This window comes from Triticum dicoccoides, chromosome 5A (genome assembly GCF_002162155.2).
Source record: "Triticum dicoccoides isolate Atlit2015 ecotype Zavitan chromosome 5A, WEW_v2.0, whole genome shotgun sequence".
In the NCBI taxonomy this organism is placed as follows: domain Eukaryota; kingdom Viridiplantae; phylum Streptophyta; class Magnoliopsida; order Poales; family Poaceae; genus Triticum; species Triticum dicoccoides.
The window spans coordinates 329,313,690-329,334,440 of record NC_041388.1 but is presented as its reverse complement, the minus strand read 5'-3'; positions in this window follow the sequence as shown (position 1 = coordinate 329,334,440).

Here is a 20,751-nt window from a genome sequence, read left to right as displayed (position 1 = left end):
TTTCGTGAATCTGGGCAGATTGTCTACTTGTTAGCGATTTTGCCGAGGATGTTGTAGTTGATCCGTGCATGCTATGTTGTTGTTCTTGCCATGTCTAGCTTGTATAATGTGTATTCTTGATGGGTGTATGCTTAGACTGTCATGACTTGCTCTGTAGTGAGTGCATCGAGCTCGTAAACATGCCTACTCGCTATCTGATTTGCATGCTCCAGTTTTTCACAAAGTCTGAGATCTGATTATGTTTTTGCCATGTTCACATGCTTGCAATTGTATTTTCCGATCCCTTTTGGCTCAAGGTCACTAAGGGACTTTTGTTAAGCTCTTTGAGTAGCTCCATGCCATGCTTTACTTTTCCATGTTCAGGCCCAGTAGCATATAGTTTTCATGCTCCAAAGTGTGCTATCTGATCTGAAATTCCAGACAAGTGTTAATTTCACTAAGTCTGAAATCTGTTTACCAATTGCATTTTTGCCATGCTTGTTTGAACCTGTTAATGGACGAATTGGCCTTAGCTCAGGGTTCATCTTTTGTTAAGCATCATGAATGGATCCCTTCCATGTATTTTGTTGCCATGTTTGGGTGTTGTATCATGTTTAACTTGTTGCATTTAGATGGCTACTTGCTGTATATCGCAGACCGGTGCCATATTTGAATCGCTTGCCATTTCCAAACCGTGTCTCCGATTCCAGCGTTCTTTATATCGTTTTTGAGCGAAATCACCTCACCTTTCCAGTGGTACACTTGGATTTCCAAGTTGAGGCCAGGTTATTTCTTTCCTTGTCAAATCTTGCATATGCATCACATATCGCATCCCGCATAGCATCCCATGTTTGCATCATGTTGTTTGAGCTTTGCACGTGGTTGATTGTGTCCTTTTTGCTTGTTTGTCTTGTTTGGATAGAGCCGGGAGACGAGTTAGCTAACGAGGAGCCCGTTGAGTTTGCTTTCGAGGATCCAGTCAACTCTGACAACTTTGCAGGCAAGATGATCATACCCTCGAAATCACTTATATCTTTGCTTTGCTAGATGCTCGCTCTTTTGCTATGCCTATGCTACGATGCCTACCACTTGCTTATCATGCCTCCCAAATTGCCATGTCAAACCTCTAACCCACCATGTCCTAGCAAACCGTTGATTGGCTATGTTACTGCTTTGCTCAGCCCCTCTTATAGCGTTGCTAGTTGCAGGTGAAGATTGGAGACCGTTCCTTGTTGGAACATTATTTACTTGTTGGGATATCATTATATTATCTTGTTATCTTAATGTATCTATATACTTGGTAAAGGGTGGAAGGCTCGGCCTCTCGCCTAGTCTTTTGTTCCACTCTTGCCGCCCTAGTTTCCGTCATATCGGTGTTATGTTCCCGGATTTTGCGTTCCTTACGCGGTTGGGTGATAATGGGAACCCCTTGACAGTTCGCCTTGAATAAAGCTTTTCCAGCAATGCCCAACCTTGGTTTTACCATTTGCCACCTAGCCTCTTTTTCCCTTGGGCTTCCGGAGCCCAAGGGTCATCTTATTTAACCCCCCCCCCCCGGGCCAGTGCTCCTCTGAGTGTTGGTCCACCTCGTCAGCCGCCGGTGGCCACCAGGGGCAACTCTGGGCTGGCCTACCGGAAGTTTGGACAACCTGAGTGTGCCCTGAGAACGAGATATGTGCAGCTCCTATCGGGATTTGTCGGCACATTCGGGCGGTGTTGCTGGATTTGTTTTAACTTGTCGAAATATCTTGTAACCGGGATTCCGAGTCTGATCGGGTCTTCCCGCTAGAAGGAATATCCTTCGTTGACCGTTAGAGCTTGTCATGGGCTAAGTTGGGACCCCCTGCAGGGATTTGAACTTTCGAAAGCCGTGCCCGCGGTTATGGGCAGATGGGAATTTGTTAATGTCCAGTTGTAGATAACTTGAACCTTAACTTAATTAAAATGAATCAACTATGTGTGTTACCGTGATGGTCTCTTCTCGGCGGAGTCCGGGAAGTGAACACGGTGTTGGAGTAATGTTTGCCGCAGGTTGTTCTCTAGTTATTCGATCGCGCTTTGCCTTCTCTTCTCGTTCTCATTTGCGAATAGGTTAGCCACCATATATGCTAGTCGCTTGCTGCAGCTCCACTTATTACCTTGCCTTACCTATAAGCTTAAATAGTCTTGATCGCGAGGGTGCGAGATTGCTGAGTCCCTGTGGCTCACAGAATACTTCCAAACCAGATGCAGGGCCTGATGACTCCATTCCAGATGACGCGCTTGAGCTCAAGTGGGAGTTCGACGAGGACTCACGCTGTTACTATGTGTCTTTCCCTGATGATCAGTAGTGGTGCCTAGTTGGGGCGATCGGGACCGTGTCGCATGTTGGGTTGGTCTTTTATTTTGGCACCGTAGTCGGGCCATGAGTGATTGGATGATGTAATGCTATTTATGTACTTTGTTTGACATGGCGAGTGTAAGCCAACTATGTACCTTCCCCTTTTATTACCTATATTACATGGGATGTTGTGAAGATTGCCTTACTTGCGACATTGCTTTCAATGCGGTTATGCCTCTAAGTCGTGCTTCGACACGTATGAGATATAGCCGCATCGAGGGTGTTATAAGTTGGTAATTAGAGCCTTCCCCGACCTTAGGAGCCCCCACTGCTTGATCGTTTTTAGCAGCCGAGTTGAGTCTAGAAAAAAATGTTTTGAGTCATTTAGGAATTATATATCGGAGAGTTTAGGAATTCTTTTTTACTCCCCAGTCCCTTCATCGCTCTGGTAAGGCATCCTGATGTAGAGTTTTGACTCTTCTCTTCTCAAATTTCACTAAAAAAAATTTAGGATCACGCGGGTATCTTGGAATCGTTCCGATGGATTTGTGACGAGAACATTGTTCTTGGTGCCTCCTGTCATTTAGGGGTTGTGGCAGTGTCCCGGGGAGTTGAGCTCCGAGGTGTTGTCGTCACAATTTTATCGTTGCAGTTCTGGAATACCTGAGTTTAGTACGCCGACATCGAAAATATCTTTTATGCAGTTGTTGGTGAGATAACCTCGACGCCACCCAGTACTGGGGAGGGAGTTCGGGAGTATTGCCATAACTTGTATAATGGATGCTTTTCGAAGGTTGAGGTAGATGGTTTCCGAAGTTTTTCTCGGTTATGTGTTGAAGGATGGATACAGCTGGATGTAGGATTTGCTAGATTTGGGTGAGATATTATGCTTCCCCTATTTCCCCAACACCTGATTGCATAACCGGAAAGGTTCGGGAGTTTCATAGGTGGGAATTCTTGTAGCTCTAGCTCTTCTTCCACGGATATTTGGTTTGAGATTGGGATTTCTTACCGAGTATTCGTTCTTGATCCGTACCTTGTTGATTTATCCCTCTACCTAAATTCTAAGTGGCTTCTCAATTTATGGATATGTGACCATTTCAAATGGAATACATTCGTTCATTTTGTTCGGATGTGAAGACTATATGTTGCAATTTCATCCCGCTTGATTCAGCTTCATTTTATCTGTCAATGTGCTAACGGATGTCACCCTCTTCAGGATGGCTCCCGCTAAGAGCAGCAATCAGAATCAGAATCAGGATCCGCCACCACCTCCCCCTCCTCCGGAGGCATGGCAAGCTGTGATGGCCGCAAGCAATGCAAACACGTAGTTGATCATGCAAATTCTTCAAGAGCGCAACCAAGCGAACCAAGGCAACCAACGCAACAATCAGAATCACTTTTCTACACTCAACCAGTTCCTTGCTAACGGGCCAAAGACCTTCAGCAATTGTGTTGAGGCAACTGATGCTGACGATTGGCTCGTGGACTTATGCAAGCATTTCGAGTGTAGTAACGTCGGGCCTGAGGACTTTGTCAAGTTCGCTTCCTTCCAACTCAAAGACCAAGCTGCAGAATGGTTCCAGCAGTACAAGGATTCCAGAGGTGGCCGTGTGATTACCTGGGATGAATTCCATCAAGACTTAAAAGCTCATCATATTCCTCAGAGCGTGGTTGAAAGCAAGCGTGAGGAATTCCGCAACCTGAAGCAAGGATCTTTGTCTTTCTATGACTATAACAAGTTGTTCCAGAAGCTTGCCCGCTTTGCTAAGCAGGACGTCCCTGACGAGAAGAGCATGATATACCAGTTCAGGGGTGGTCTTAGAGAAGAAATGCAGCTAGCTCTTGTTCTCTTTGAGCCCTTGAGGTATGATGAGTTCTACAACATGGCATTGAAGCAAGAGGCTGCTCAACTGAGGTGTGATGCTTCCAATAAGCGAGTTAGAGATGCTACTCCTTCTTCCTCTACTCAAGTGGCCAAGCAGCAGAAGTATTGGCTTCCTCCTCTTCCGTTCCGTCAGCCGTATCAGAAGAGCAAAGGTAGCAGTGGATCTTCCCACCCACCCAACCCTGGCTTTCAGAACAAGACTTCGTCTCAAGCTCCAAGATCGAGTGCTCCGTATCACCATCCGCTTTCAGAGGTCACGTGCAACAAGTGCCAATAGAAGGGTCACTATGCCAACAAGTTCTTCAACCAGAGGCGTCTCCCTCCTCCTCCTCCTGTGAGATCGGCAAGTACAGCTATGGTCAAGCATAACCCCAAGCACGCCAAGGTCAACTTGCTGAATGCAGCTCAGGCAGAGGACTCGCCAGATGTCATCATGGGTAACCTTCCTGTTAATGATGTTCCTGCAAAAGTTCTTTTTGACACTGGTGCATCGCATTGTTTCATCTCGAAACCTTTTGCATCTAAGCATGAGTTGACTTCCCAAGTTATGCATAAACCATTAGCAGTTGTCTCTCCGGGTAAATTTTTGCTCGCTAACCACGAGATTCCGGATATTTCTATCATGATGGGTGATTTCAAGTTTCTGGCTTCTCCAATGGTCCTTGGAAACTCGGATATTGATCTTATTCTCGGGATGGATTGGCTTTCTAAGCACAAGGCTCAGCTTGATTGTGCAGCAAGGCAGATTCAATTGACTCATTCGTCTAAGGATGTAATTGTCTTTGCCGCTCGGGATAATACCATCTGTCTGTTTTCTCTCAATGAGAAGGGTGAACTGGATGCCATCTCTCAAATTCCAGTCGTTTGCGAATATCAAGACGTCTTTCCAGAAGAGCTTCCAGGAATGCCTCCGCACCGGCCAGTTGAATTCGTCATCGATCTTGAGCCTGGCACGGAACCGGTTTGCAAGCGTCCCTACAAGCTCGGACCTGAAGAGTTGAAGGAGCTGAAGAAGCAACTCGATATTCAAGAGTGAATGGGTCTCATCCGACCTAGTTCCTCTCCGTGGGGTTGTGGAGTTCTTTTTGTGAAGAAGAAGGATGGAACGGATTGACTTTGTGTTGACTACCGTCCATTGAACAAGAAGACTATCAAGAACAAATACCCACTTCCCAACATCAACAAGATGTTCGAACAACTCAAAGGTGCCCAAGTATTCTCCAAGCTTGATCTCCGCATGGGTTATCACCAGATTCGAATCCGTGAGCAAGATATTCCCAAGACGGCTTTCAGAACAAGCTATGGTTCATATGAATACACTGTCATGTCTTTTTGCCTCGTCAAGGCTCCTCCGACTTTCTCTCGCATGATGAACTTCATCTTCAATGCCTACACCAATGACTTCGTTTTGGTCTATCTCGACGACATTCTGGTCTTTTCGAAGAACAAGGAAGATCATGCCAAGCACTTGCGTTTGGTGCTTCATAAGCTCAGGGAACACCAGTTCTACGCCAAGTTCTCAAAGTGCAAATTTTGGCTCGATGAGGTTCTTTATATTGGGCATATCATCTCTGCCAAGGGCATTGCGGTGAATCCTGAGAAGGTGTCTACAATTGTGAATTGGGAACCACCTCAGAACGTGAAGCAACTCCGTAGCTTCCTCGGTCTCGCAAGCTACTGTCGAAGGTTCATGGAGAACTTTTCAAAGATCGTGAATCCTCTCTCAAATCTTCTCTAGAAGCACGTCAAGTACGCTTGGTCTTCGGAGTGTGACATTGCTTTCAACACTTTGAAAGAGAAATTGGTCACTGCTCCAGTTCTGACTCCTCCTGATGAATCCAAACCGTTCGAGGTCTTCTACGATGCCTCTCTTCAAGGTCTTGGTGCAGTGTTGATGCAAGAAAAGAAAGTTGTGGATTATACCTCGCGCCAGTTGAAGACCAACGAGAAGAACTACCCCACTCATGACCTCGAGTTGGCGGCATTTGTGCATGATCTTTTGACTTGGAGACATCTCTTATTGGGAAGAAAAGTGGACATCTTCACTGACCACAAGAGTCTTAACTACATCTTCACTCAGCCTAATCTCAACCTCAGGCAGACTCGATGGGTCGAAATGATTCAAGAGTATAATCCGAGTATCGAGTATACTCCAGGCAAGGCCAATGTGATTGCTGACGCGTTGAGCAGGAAGGCTTATTGCAACAGTCTGATTCTCAAGCCTTATCAACCCGAGCTTTGTGAAGCTTTCCGCAAACTCAATCTGCAAGTTGTCCCTCAAGGTTTCCTCGCCAACCTTCAAGTCTCTCCTACCTTGGAAGACCAGATTCGCCAAGCTCAGCTTCTTGATGCTATGGTGAAGAAGGTGAAGATTGGGATTGCCAAGAGCCAACCCAAGTACAAGTGCTACCGCCTTGATGATAAGGATACTCTCTTCTTCGAGGATCGTATTGTTGTGCCCAAAGGTGATCTTCGTAAGGTTATCATGAACGAGGCTCACAATTCTCTCCTCTCCATCCACCCTGCGAGCACGAAGATGTATCAGGACCTCAAGCAGGCTTATTGGTGGACTCGAATGAAGCGCGAGATTTCTCAGTTCGTGAATGAGTGTGATGTCTGCAGAAGAGTGAAGGCAGAACACCAAAGGCCAGCGGGTCTCCTCCAACCTCTTGCCATTCCGGAATGGAAGTTTGACCACATTGAGATGGACTTCGTGACTGGGTTTCCAAAGTCCAAGCGTGGCAATGATGCTATATTCGTTGTCATCGACAAACTCACTAAAGTGGCTCACTTTCTGCCTATCAAAGAGTCAATCACTGAGCTCAATTGGCGGAGCTCTACACCTCTCGGATTGTCTCTCTGCACGGTATTCCTCAGGTGATCTCTTCAGACCGTGGCAGCATCTTTACCTCCAAGTTTTGGGATTCTTTTCAGAAGGGCATGGGCACCAACATCCGCTTCAGCACAGCTTTCCATCCTCAAACTAGCGGTCAATTCGAGCGTGTCAACCAGATTCTTGAAGATATGCTCAGGGCTTGTGTGATCTCCTTCGGCATGAAGTGGGAGGACTGTCTTCCATATGCTGAATTCTCCTACAACAACAGTTTTCAAGCAAGTTCGGGCAAGGCCCCATTTGAAATCTTGTATGGCAGGAAGTGCCGTACCCCTCTCAACTGGTCTGAAACCGGTAAACGTCAACTTTTGGGAAATGACTTAATCACATAGGCAGAGGAGATGTGCAAAGTCATTCGAGATAACCTCAAAGTAGCGCAATCGCGCCAGAAGAGCTACTATGATAGTAAGCACCGTGATTTGGCTTTCGAGATCGGAGATCATGTTTACCTCCGCGTCTCTCCTATGAAAGGTACTCGTCGCTTCAGTATCAAAGGGAAGCTTGCCCCTAGATACGTGGGACCTTTCAAGATCGTCAGCAAGAGAGGCGATCTCGCCTATCAACTCGAGCTTCCTTCAAACTTTGCAAATGTGCATGACGTGTTCCATGTCTCTCAGCTCCGCAAGTGCTTCAAGACTCCTGAACGCACTGTCAACTTCGAAGACATTGATCTCCAAGAAGATCTCTCTTATCGTGAGCACCCCGTGGCTATTCTTAAAGAGACTGAACGCAAGACTCGCAATAAGTCAATCAAATTCCTCAAAGTCAAGTGGTCACACCATTCCGACCGTGAAGCCACCTGGGAACGCGAGGACCACCTCCGTTCTGAGTACCCGGCGTTCTTCCAGTCCTAGATCTCGGGACGAGATCCTTCCGTAGTGGTGGAGTGTTGTAACACCCCGGATATGATTTACCTAATATGTAATCCAACTCTTGTTGTTTCCGGCGTTTAGTTATTTTATTTTCTCGGGTTCGGGTTTTTGTCTCCGTGTGTTGTTGTCCTTGTCATGCATCTCATATCATGTCATCATGTGCATTGCATTTGCATACGTGTTCGTCTCATGCATCCGATCATTTTCCCCGTTGTCCGTTTTGCATTCCGGCGCTTCATTCTCCTCCGGTGGCCATTTCTACCTTTCTTTCGTGTGTGGGGATTAAACATTTCCGGATTGGACCGACACTTGCCAAGCGGCCTTGGTTTACTACCGGTAGACCGCCTGTCAAGTTTCGTACCATTTGGACTTCGTTTGATGCTCCAACGGTTAACCGAGGGACCGAAAAGGCCTCGTGTGTGTTGCAGCCCAACACCCTTCCAATTTGGCCCAAAAACCTCTCCCTCATCTAGAGCGTTCGATCACGATCGCGTGGCCGAAAACCGCACCTCATTTGGACACTGCTAGCTCCCTCTATGCCTATAAATTTACCCCCCTCCGAAATTTATGTTTCCTTCTTCCCCCGAAACCCTAGATCTCTCCCACCGCGCGCCGGACAACGTCCGCCGGCGCCGGACGCGTCCGCTCCGTCCCCGCCGCCACGTGTCGCGCCCCCACTCGCCGCCGCCCCGCGCCCACATCTCCGCCGCGCTGGCCTGCCCGGGCCCAGGAGGGGCCCCCGCGGCCCAGATCCGGGCGCCGCCCCGCGTCTTCATCCTCCCCGCGGCCGGTGGCTGAACTCCCCGAGCCGCGCCACCGCTGCTCCTTGCCGGCGCAAGCTCACCGCCCAGCAGCTCACCGGCTGCCGCACTCCTCCCGGCCGGTGACGCACCTCGCCGCCGCGGCCATCGCCGGCGCCGTCCGCCATCACCTCGGCCTCGCCGCCTCCTCCATGCCGTCGAGCCACCCCGGCCGGCCTCCTCCACTCCGGCGAGCTACAGTACCCCAGCGATCCTCGAAATCCGCGCCGGATCTAGATCTGGAAAATATCTCCTCGGTTGACTTTCCTCCTAAAACTCTAATTATTTTGTATACTTTGACCTGCTATATCTCCGCATCCGTAGCTCCGTTTTGGCCGTGTAGCATATCAAAATGTTCGTCTCAGAGAGCACATCATTTCATCTCATTGCATGATTTTCATTTGAGGTCATCTTGATGCTCGAAATGCTGTTGGAAGAGTGCTATTTGAGATAATTGCCAGATCTGCTGCTCCAAATAGCTATTTGTCATTTTTGCCATGATTATTGTGTGCATGATATGCCCCTGAGCTCTACATATGTTTTGTTATATGCTTTGTCATTTGTCCAGAGGTGCCATCCATGTATTTTTGTGATGTGTGTGGTGACTAGCACAAGCTTGCAAAGTGGTGCATTCGTTAATGCTGATTTCAGGGACTTAGCAATTCCACTAAGTCCTTGGACTGTTTTGATCAATATGCCATATGTTCATGTTGTTTCCTAGTGATCCGTGCCTCTTTTGAGGATGATCAGTAAGGATGTTTTGTTAATCTTGTAGTGCTCTATCCATCCATGTCTTTGTTTGTAATTATGGAGCACCCTAGCTTGAGTCAATCGAGCTCTACTTTTGCTATTTCGTGAATCTGGGCAGATTGTCTACTTGTTAGCGATTTTGCCGAGGATGTTGTAGTTGATCCGTGCATGCTATGTTGTTGTCCTTGCCATGTCTTGCTTGTATAATGTGTATTCTTGATGGTTGTATGCTTAGATTGTCATGACTTGCTATGTAGTGAGTGCATCGAGCTCGTAAACATGCCTACTCGCTATCTGATTTGCATGCTCCAGTTTTTCACAAAGTCTGAGATCTGATTATGTTTTTGCCATGTTCACATGCTTGCAATTGTATTTTCTGATCCCTTTTGGCTCAAGGTCACTAAGGGACTTTTGTTAAGCTCTTTGAGTAGCTCCATGCCATGCTTTACTTTTCCATGTTCAGGCCCTGTAGCATATAGTTTTCATGCTCCAAAGTGTGCTACCTGATCTGAAATTCCAGACAAGTGTTAATTTCACTAAGTCTGAAATCTGTTTAGCAATTGCATATTTGCCATGCTTGTTTGAACCTGTTAATGGATGAATTGGCCGTAGCTCAGGGTTCATCTTTTGTTAAGAATCATTAATGGATCCCTGCCATGTATTTTGTTGCCATGTTTGGGTGCTGTATCATGTTTAACTTGTTGCATTTAGATGGCTACTTGCTGTATATCGCAGACCGGTGCCATATTTAAATCGCTTGCCATTTCCAAACCGTGTCTCCGATTCCGGCGTTCTTTATATCGTTTTCGAGCGAAATCACCTCACCTTTCCAGCGGTACACTTGGATTTCCATGTTGAGGCCAGGTTCTTTCTTTCCTTGTCAAATCTTGCATATGCAGCACATATCGCATCCCGCATAGCATCCCATGTTTGCATCATGTTGTTTGAGCTTTGCACGTGGTTGATTGTGTCCTTTTTGCTTGTTTGTCTTGTTTGGGTAGAGTCGGGAGACGAGTTCGCTAACGAGGAGCCCGTTGAGTTTGCTTTCCAGGATCCGGTCAACTCTGACAACTTTGCAGGCAAGATGATCATACCCTCGAAATCACTTCTATCTTTGCTTTGCTAGATGCTCGCTCTTTTGCTATGCCTATGCTACGATGCCTACCACTTGCTTATCATGCCTCCCAAATTGCCATGTCAAACCTCTAACCCACCATGTCCTAGCAAACCGTTGATTGGCTATGTTACTGCTTTGCTCAGCCCCTCTTATAGCGTTGCTAGTTGCAGGTGAAGATTGGAGACCGTTCCTTGTTGGAACATTATTTACTTGTTGGGATATCATTATATTATCTTGTTATCTTAATGCATCTATATACTTGGTAAAGGGTGGAAGGCTTGGCCTCTCGCCTAGTGTTTTGTTTCACTCTTGCCGCCCTAGTTTCCGTCATATCGGTGTTATGTTCCCAGATTTTGCGTTCCTTACGCGGTTGGGTGATAGTGGGAACCCCTTGACAGTTCGCCTTGAATAAAGCTTTTCCAGCAATGCCCAACCTTGGTTTTACCATTTGCCACCTAGCCTCTTTTTCCCTTGGGTTTCCGGAGCCCAAGGGTCATCTTATTTAACCCCCCCCCCCCCCCCCCCGAGCCAGTGCTCCTCTGAGTGTTGGTCCACCTCGTCAGCCGCCGGTGGCCACCAGGGGCAACTCTGGGCTGGCCTACCGGAAGTTTGGACAATCTGAGTGTGCCCTGAGAACGAGATATGTGCAGCTCCTATCGGGATTTGTCGGCACATTCGGGCGGTGTTGCTGGATTTGTTTTAACTTGTCGAAATGTCCTGTAACCGGGATTCCGAGTCTGATCGGGTCTTCCCGCTAGAAGGAATATCCTTCGTTGACCGTGAGAGCTTGTCATGGGCTAAGTTGGGACCCCCTGCAGGGATTTGAACTTTCGAAAGCCGTGCCCGCGGTTATGGGCATATGGGAATTTGTTAATGTCCGGTTGTAGATAACTTGAACCTTAACTTAATTAAAATGAATCAACTGTGTGTGTTACCGTGATGGTCTCTTCTCGGCGGAGTCCGGGAAGTGAACACGGTGTTGGAGTAATGTTTGCCGCAGGTTGTTCTCTAGTTATTCGATCGCGCTTTGCCTTCTCTTCTCGCTCTCATTTGCGAATAGGTTAGCCACCATATATGCTAGTCGCTTGCTGCAGCTCCACTTATTACCTTGCCTTACCTATAAGCTTAAATAGTCTTGATCACGAGGGTGCGAGATTGCTGAGTCCCTGTGGCTCACAAATTACTTCCAAACCAGATGCAGGGACTGATGACTCCGTTCCAGATGACGCGCTTGAGCTCAAGTGGGAGTTCGACAAGGACTCACGCCGTTACTATGTGTCTTTCCCTGATGATCAGTAGTGGTGCCCAGTTGGGGCGATCGGGACCGTGTCGCATGTTGGGTTGGTCTTTTATTTTGGCACCGTAGTCGGGCCATGAGTGATTGGATGATGTAATGCTATTTATGTACTTTGTTTGACATGGCGAGTGTAAGCCAACTATGTACCTTCCCTTTTTTATCTATATTACATGGGATGTTGTGAAGATTGCCTTACTTGCGACATTGCTTTCAATGCGGTTATGCCTCTAAGTCGTGCTTCGACACGTAGGAGATATAGCCGCATCGAGGGCGTTATAGATGGTCTCCTCCGTCACGGAAGGAGACATCAAAAAGCTGCGTGTGGCCGGATACTTAGCCACAGATATCGCGCACCGGCTGCCAGCCGCGGGGCAGATCGTCCCTACCCCGGAACCTCACGAAAGGGTGGTTTTCCTCACCCACTTCGTCTACGGACTGGGGTTTCCCCTCCATCCATTCGTCCGCGGCCTTATGTTCTATTATGGGCTGGACTTCCATGATCTGGCCCTGAATTTCACCCTCAACATCTCGGCGTTCATCGTTGTGTGCGAGGCTTTCCTCTGCATCCGGCCCCACTTCGGCCTATGGCTGAAGACCTTCAATGTCAAACCAAAGGTAGTAGGCGGCCAACAAGCGGAATGCGGCGGAGCCATGGTGGAAAAAATGCCCAACATTACATGGCTCGAGGGCTCCTTCGTGGAGACCATAAAGGGGTGGCAATCGGGGTGGTTCTACATCACCGAGCCACGCGACACCAACTGGGTGGCGGCCCCCGAATTTCGATCCGGAATCCCCACACGGCTCACTTCCTGGAAGGAGAAGGGCCTGTCCTGGGGCTCATCGGTGGAGCTGGACGGACTCCATAAGTGTATCCGGAACATGATAAGAAAGAAACTTAAGCTTGTCAACATAGTCCAGGTCATGCTCTTCCGCCGGATCCTCCCGTGTCAACAACGGGCTTTCAACTTATGGGAGTTCGACCCGGCCCAGGACCAGACTCTACGCGAGCTCTTCGACACGACGCATAAGGACGTCTGGAAGGTGCTGTTCAAGGGCGCCGTGGTCCCCCCTTCCCTTACCGAGGACCGCAGGCTAAGAGCAAAGCGCCCTGCGAATCCGGTAAGTACTGTACATCTGGTAGGGTATTTATTTCCCATAGCTTAACCATGTGCGGGGTCTGAGTTCCCATGCCTTTGACAGGACTGGGTGGAGACATCGGAGCAGATTAACTGTCCGACCCCTCTGTTCGAAGACCCTACAGATGCTCTCCTGACGGAGATGCGGACTCCGGCTCCTTATGAGGTGTCGGAGAAGAAGATCAAGAAGAAGGCCACGGGAACGCGAAAGAGTTCCCGGCGCCAGGTGGTATCGGACTCATCGTTCGATAACTCCGAGACGCACTCCTCCCATAAAAACAAGGAGGAGGAAGATGAAGATTCTCCCCCTCCAGCTGGGGGAGACAAGAAAAGGAAGGTCGCCCCAACCGGGGAGGCCGAAGGGTCCAATAAGGGAAGGACTCTCCTTCCGGACTGTTCCACCACTGCCGCCGACAGCGAAGACGAGTGGTTACTCAGGGCCAAGCCCCTGGCGATACGTAAGTATTCGGATAGCAGAGTAACTCATAGCATATTTTTATTGCACCGCTTCTCCTAACGTCGAATATAATCATGCAGTCTGCCCTGAGCCCGTATCGACGTATCCTCGTCGGACGGTTCCTTGGACTCGTCGGATATGAATAGTGATACACTTCCAACCGCCTCCTCTCCTCGCCCTACGGACAATGTCGAGGTATTGCCTCAAGAGTCACCGAGCCGGGGGGAGATAGTCCCGGAGGCGCCTCAAGGCGACCTTCCGGACTCCAGGCGCAAAGGGAGCAAGACTTCCAAGGGCTCCAAGTTCGGCCCTCGGGCGAACACCGCACCGGAACCTCCAGTGGTTCCGGACTCCGGCAGGCAGCCCCCTTCCAAGAGTGGAAAGCCGCCCGTGCCGGTGACCTCTGTCCATCCAGAGGCATCGGACAACCTGTTGGGAGCGCTTCACGGCGCTTCCATCGACGAAGAGCACCGCACAATTATGAGTGCGGTGATCAAGAAGGTTCAGTCCGCCAAGAGCGGACTGACTGAAGCCTGTGCCAGCCTTCTAACAGGCTTTGAGGTAAGTATTTAAAATATAGGAAAATATTACCGCATAGACAGTAGCCCATGATGCTCTGTTTGGTGTTCACAAAGAAAAGCCGAATAGAGGATTGATACGTCTCCGTCGTATCTATAATTTTTTGATTGTTCCATGCCAATATTATTCAACTTTCATATACTGTTTGGCAACTTTTTATATTATTTTTGGGACTAACATATTGATCCAGTGCCCAGTGCCAGTTCCTGTCTGTTGCATGTTTTTGGTTTCGCAGAATATCCATATCAAATGGAGTCCAAACGGGATAAAAACGGACGGAGCTTATTTTTGGAAAATATGGAAAATTTGGAAGGAAAATCAACGCGAACCAGTGCCCGAGGTGGTCACGAGGTAGGGGGGGCGCCCCCCCTTAGGGCGCGCCCCCTACCCTTGTGAGCCCACCGTTAGGCGGTTGACGCTCTTCTTTTGCCGCAAGAAAGCTAATATTCGAGAAAAAAATAACGGCGAAGGTTTCAGGCCAATCGGAGTTACGGATCTCCATATATATATGAAACGGTGAAATAGAGCCAGGGGAGAACGCAGAACCAGAGAGAAACAGAGAGATAGATCCAATCTCGGAGGGGCTCTCACCCCTCCCATACCATGGAGGTCAAGGACCAGAGGGGAAATCCTTCTCCCATCTAGGGAGGAGGTCAAGGAAGAAGAGAAAGAAGGGGGCCCCTCTCCCCCTCTCCTCCGGTGGCGCCGGAACGCCGCCCTGGCCATCATCATCATCACTGCGATCTTCACCAACACCTCCGCCATCTTCACAAACATCTCCATCACCTTCCCCCTTCTATCTACAGCGGTCCACTCTCCCGCAACCCGCTGTACCCTCTACTTGAACATGGTGCTTTATGCTTCATATTATTATCCAATGATGTGTTGCCATCCTATGATGTCTGAGTAGATTTTCGTTGTCCTAATGGTGGTTGATGAATTGCTATGATTGATTTAATTTGCTTGTGGTTATGTTGTTGTCCTTTGGTGCCCATCATATGAGCGCGCGCGTGGATCACACCATAGGGTTAGTTTTATGTTGATAGGACTATGTATTGGAGGGCAAGAGTGACAGAAGCTTCAACCTAGCATAGAAATTGATGCATACGGGATTGAAGGGGGACCAATATATCTTAATGCTATGGTTGGGTTATACCTTAATGAACATTAGTAGTTGCGGATGCTTGCTAATAGTTCCAATCATAACTGCATAGAATTCCAAGTAAGGGATGACATGCTAGCAGTGGCCTCTCCCACATAATACTTGCTATCGGTCTAGTAAAGTAGTCAATTGCTTAAGGGACAATTTCGCAACTCCTACCACCACTTTTCCACACTCGCTATATTTACTTTAGTTGCTTCTTTACCTTAACAGCCCCTAGTTTTATTTTCGTGCTCTTTACTTTCTTGCAAGCCTTTCCAACAACACCTACAAAGTACTTCTAGTTCATACTTGTTCTAGGTAAAGCGAACGTCAAGCGTGCGTAGAGTTGTATCGGTGGTCGATAGAACTTGAGGGAATATTTGTTCTACCTTTAGCTCCTCGTTGGGTTCGACACTCTTACTTATCAAAAACTGTTGCGATCCCCTATACTTGTGGGTTATCAAGGATCAAATAATATCTGCAGGAGTCTAAAATAAGTATGTATGTATGTGTATGCAGGATTTGCTGCTGACCTCTGCCGCACTGACTGCGGAGGTCGCCGCACTGAAGCAGAACCTCGAGCGGTCCGAGAAAGAGCTCGGTCTTGCTAAGAGGCAGCTCGAGGAGAACAAAGGTAAGTAATACCTTGTCTATATATATAAACAAATATGTGGTTGCGAAATGACAGGATCGTCATGGATGTGCCAGGGGCCATGACCGAAGTGGCGACCCTTAAGCAAACGCTGTCCGAGGTCGAAAACAAAGCAACCAAGGAGCGCACCGAGCGGGAGAAACAAGAGGCACGGGTGGGCGAGGTGCAGCAAGAGCTCCAGGCTCTCATGAAGAAGCACGAGACTTTGGAGCTTGACTCGAAGACGCGAGAGTCCGAACTTGCCGCGGCCCTCAAGAGCACAAAGCATGCCCAGGCTGAAGCCCAAAAGGCCCTCCAAGAAATTGAGGCGATGAGGAAGATAGCAGCAGGTAAGGCATTCATTATGCAAAGAAAGCATGTGAAAGTAAATTACTTATTACTTACCCGAGTCCGGAGCTCTCTAGGAGCATTCGCAGATTTGCCCCGCAGCGTGTCGGATGCCGCGAAGTACTATCGGGCCGAGGAGGGAAGCTCGACGGAGAAGTTGTTTTGGTCTCATTATACTGGGACCGAACACCCGATGCCTGTGAGCGACCAACTGAAGCAACTGGTCGAGCTGCACAAGGCGGTCGAACAGGCCATGAGGGGCCTTATAGTCCGGATGTGGCCTGGCGACTCCCTTCCCAACAGCTACTTCGGCTTGGTGAGGCGGCTTGTGGATGCCTGCCCACGGCTGGAAGTCATAAAGCGGTCCGTCTGCATAGAAGGTGCACGCCGGGCCTTTGCCCGTGCGAAGGTGCACTGGGCCAAGATGGACGCCGAGAAGCTGGTGAAGGAGGGGCCGCCGCAGGGCAAGGAGCATCGCCACCCTAAGATGTATTATGAGGGTGTCCTGAAGGGTGCCCGTCTTGTGGCGGACGAGTGTGCGAAGGATGTAATTTTTGAATGAACTTTCTCGTGTGATCCTGTATTATGAAAACTTGTTCATGTGCGCTATGCAACGCTTGTTTGAATTTAAAATATTACCTTCTGTGCGGCTGTTTATCAAATCTGAGAGATGGCCAGTCATCGTCTTCTGCCCCCATGCCACGAGTGCTGGGGTGTTCGGGATAAATCTAAGCACTCTTTTTCCCATTGTTGGGTCCTTCGAGGGAGGTGCTCAGCACAACGAACAAGGCAATCGGATTATAATGCTTTATCACTCTCACTTAGCCATAGAAGTCTACAATTTTAAATTTTGGCAAAGCCCCTAGTATTCGAAAGGCCGAATTCGGGGCGCTATACACGCCTAAGCCGGACAAAGTCGACTCCTCGCCCTAAGAGGCATAAGTCTTTAGGGACTCGAGACCTCTCGAACAGCGACCAGCTCTCGCCTTATCATGACAGCCAGTTTTAGCTTTCTCTACTAAGGTGCTTGCCCAGATGAACCGGGGCACAATCGCAGTAGTTCTCCCAATGCTACCTTAGCCGATATAGCGGAACGTAAGGTACCAAAACATGGGAGCCGGGCAAACCCAACTATTGACCCAAGACATGATTCAGAGCTGATGCATATAATGCTATAAGTTCGGGGTGCCGCACTGTCGAAAGTGTTTGGACTTCTCACACCGTATTATGGGGTACGCTTAAGCCCCTGGCGTATTGGCCGTACCAGAGTGTACGGGTGCTAAATGTCATTAATGAACATATATATAAAAAAGAATAGAGAATGCGGTAATAGTCTAGTGCTATGCATTGTTTATTTAAAAAGGTGTGTCAAAGCAAAGTGATACAAGTAGTGCGATAAGCAAAAAATAGGACTATTTGACATGTCCCCTCCAAGGGCAAGCAGGGGAATGGTATTTAAAGCAGGTATTTTACTCGTTATCAGAGACCACCTGGGAGTTCCATGGTGCGACATAGCTTTCTGCGAACGGGGTTTCCAGAGAGTAAAGTCCTGAAAGAGAGAAAAATAACAAAGCGGGAAGCCCCTAGTGCGGTTGAGCCGCCTCTTGGGATGTGCCATAGTCGTGCCCCCCTCCCCACCTATGCCCATGGTATTTTCAATGCGTAATTATGTACGCATGGCACGGATTTCGCCGTTTGGCTGGGACTGGGGTGGGGGCCGCATTGCTATGCCAGCTCGGAACGTGCCAGGCGGTCTTGTTGCCGATTACTCCGGGCGCGCTTGAAGGTGTCCGTGTGTTCAATTGCCGAACTGGTGGATTGCCTTAAGAGGCTGCTTTGTGCTTCTGCTGCGAGGGCCACGGTGTGCTCCTCCGTGCGGAGAGAGCGCTCTGTGTTTCCATTGACTGTGATGACCCCCCGAGGTCCTGGCATCTTGAGCTTGAGGTATGCATAATGTGGTACCGCATTGAATCTCGCAAAGGTGGTTCGCCCGAGCAGTGCATGATAGCCACTGCAGAACGGGACTATATCGAAGATTAACTCCTCGCTTCGGAAGTTATCCAGGGATCCGAAGACCACTTCCAGTGTGACTGGGCCTATGCAATGGGCCTCTACACCTGGTATGACGCCTTTGAAGGTCGTTTTTGTGGGTTTGATCCTTGAGAGGTCTATACACATTTTGCACACTGTGTCCTGATAAAGCAGGTTCAGGCTGCTGCCGCCATCCATAAGGACTCGAGTGAGGTGAAATCCGTCGATGATTGGGTCTAGGACCAGTGCGGCGAATCCACCATGACGGATACTAGTGGGGTGGTCCCTGCGATCAAAGGTGATCGGACAGGAGGACCATGGGTTGAACTTTGGGGCGACTAGCTCCAACGCATATACGTCCCTTAGCGTACGCTTCTGCTCCCTCTTGGGGATGTGGGTTGCGTATATCATGTTCACCGTCCGCACTTGTGGGGGGACCTCTTCTGTCCTCCGGTGTTCGGCGGCTGGGGCTCTTCCTCGTCATCGCTATGTAGCCCCTTATCTTTGTTTTCGGCATTTAACTTGCCGGCCTGCTTGAACACCCAACATTCCCTGTTGGTGTGGTTGGCTGGCTTGTCGGGGGTGCCGTGTATTTGGCACGAGCGATCGAGTATACGGTCCAAACTGGACGGGCACGGAGTGCTTCTTTTGAATGCCTTTTTCCGCTGACCGGGTTTAGAGCCTCTGAATCCGGCATTGACTGTCGTACCCTCGGTATTGTTGTTGTTGATGCGGTGCTTGTGTTTGTTGCGACATGACCTGCCATTGCTATCCTTGGTATCCGAAGTGCCATGGTTCTTTGATATGTTATTGCTTCGAGCCAGCCAGCTGTTCTCTCCTGCGCAAAAGCGGGTCATGAGTGTCGTGAGGGCTGCCATAGATTTTGGGTTTCCTGGCCAAGGTGCAGAGCGAGCCACTCGTCGCGGATGTTGTGCTTAAAAGCTGCTAGGGCCTCTGCATCCGGACAGTCAACGATTTAATTTTTCTTTGTTAGAAACCGTGTCCAGAATTGCCTGGCCGATTCCTCTGGCTGCTGAATTATGTGGCTCAAGTCATCGGCATCTGGTGGTCGCACATAAGTGCCCTGGAAGTTGTCTAGAAATGCGGCTTCCAGATCCTCCCAATAGCCAATGGATTCTGCTGGCAGGATGTTGAGCCAATGCCGAGTTGGTCCTTTGAGTTTGAGTGGGAGGTATTTGATGGCGTGTAGATCGTCACCGCGGGCCATGTGGATGTGCAGGAGGAAGTCCTCGATCCATACCGCAGGATCTGTTGTGCCGTTGTATGATTTGATATTTACGGGTTTGAAACCCTCTGGGATTTGGTGATCCATTACTTCATCTGTGAAGCATAGGGGGTGTGCGGCGCCTCTGTACTGGGCTATGTCGGGATGCAGCTCAAGTGAGTCTTGTTCGCTGTGTTCTGCCCGGCCGGATTTACTTTTACTGTATCCGGCGTGACAGTTATCGTCTCGTGTAGTGGCGCGCCCTCGTGATCTGTAGATCGATCTTGCATGTTTTGCTTTGTCCTCCAATATGTCTCGCAGGTCTAGCATGCTTCCCTATGCCTTGACATTTTTATTTGAGTGGCGTCGGGATGCGGGCTGAGCTTTTGGCTGAAATGCCTCTCGGTCGCGGCCACGAGGTGGCCGATCAGCCGCGTCATACGCTGGAGATGTAGGTTTTAATGCTTCCTCCTCCAGTCGGGGTAGCAACCTGCGCTTTGGGTAACCCTTGGAGGGGCGTTCAAGTTCATATTCCTTGGCCGCAAACACTTCAGTCCATCTGTCAGCTAGCAAATCTTGATCAGCTTGAAGCTAATGTTGCTTTTTCTTAAGGTTGTTTGTCGTGGCTATAAGCCGGCGCTTGAAGCGCTCTTGCTCGACGGGATCCTCAGGCACGATGAATTCTTCATCGTCGAGGCTTGCCTCATCTTCGGAGGGAGGCATGTAATTATCATCCTCCGCCTCTCCATTTGCCGCTCTCTTGGGAGGGCTGGCTTCTCCGTCCTCCTGCTCTAAATCTTGCTGGAGGGGATTGTCGTTATCTTCGGCACTGTTTGGAGTGCTATTATCTCCTGTGTCGGTATCACTGCTTTTGCTTTGGCGAGACCTAGATCGGCGCCGCTGATGTTGGTGCTTGGGTTGCTTCTTGGAGGGGTCATCCTTCGCTATCCCGACACCATTGCCTTCTTTGGGTGTGTCCACCATATATATATCATATGATGAGGTGGCTATCCAGTGCCCTGTGGGCAGTGGTTCTTGTTCGTCTCCTGCATCGTCGTCCATACCGTCGACGTCTTCAGAGTCGAAGTCGAGCGTGTTGGTCAAATCATCGACAGTGCCTACTAAGTGGGTGGTGGGTGGGCGGCGAATTTCTTTGTCATCCGCATCCCAATCCTGCCGGACATAGTTCGGCCAGGACTCTCCTGACAAGGAGAGAGACCTTAATTAGTTCAGTATGTCGCCGAAGGGAGAGTGCTGAAAGATATCCACGGAGGTGAACTCCAT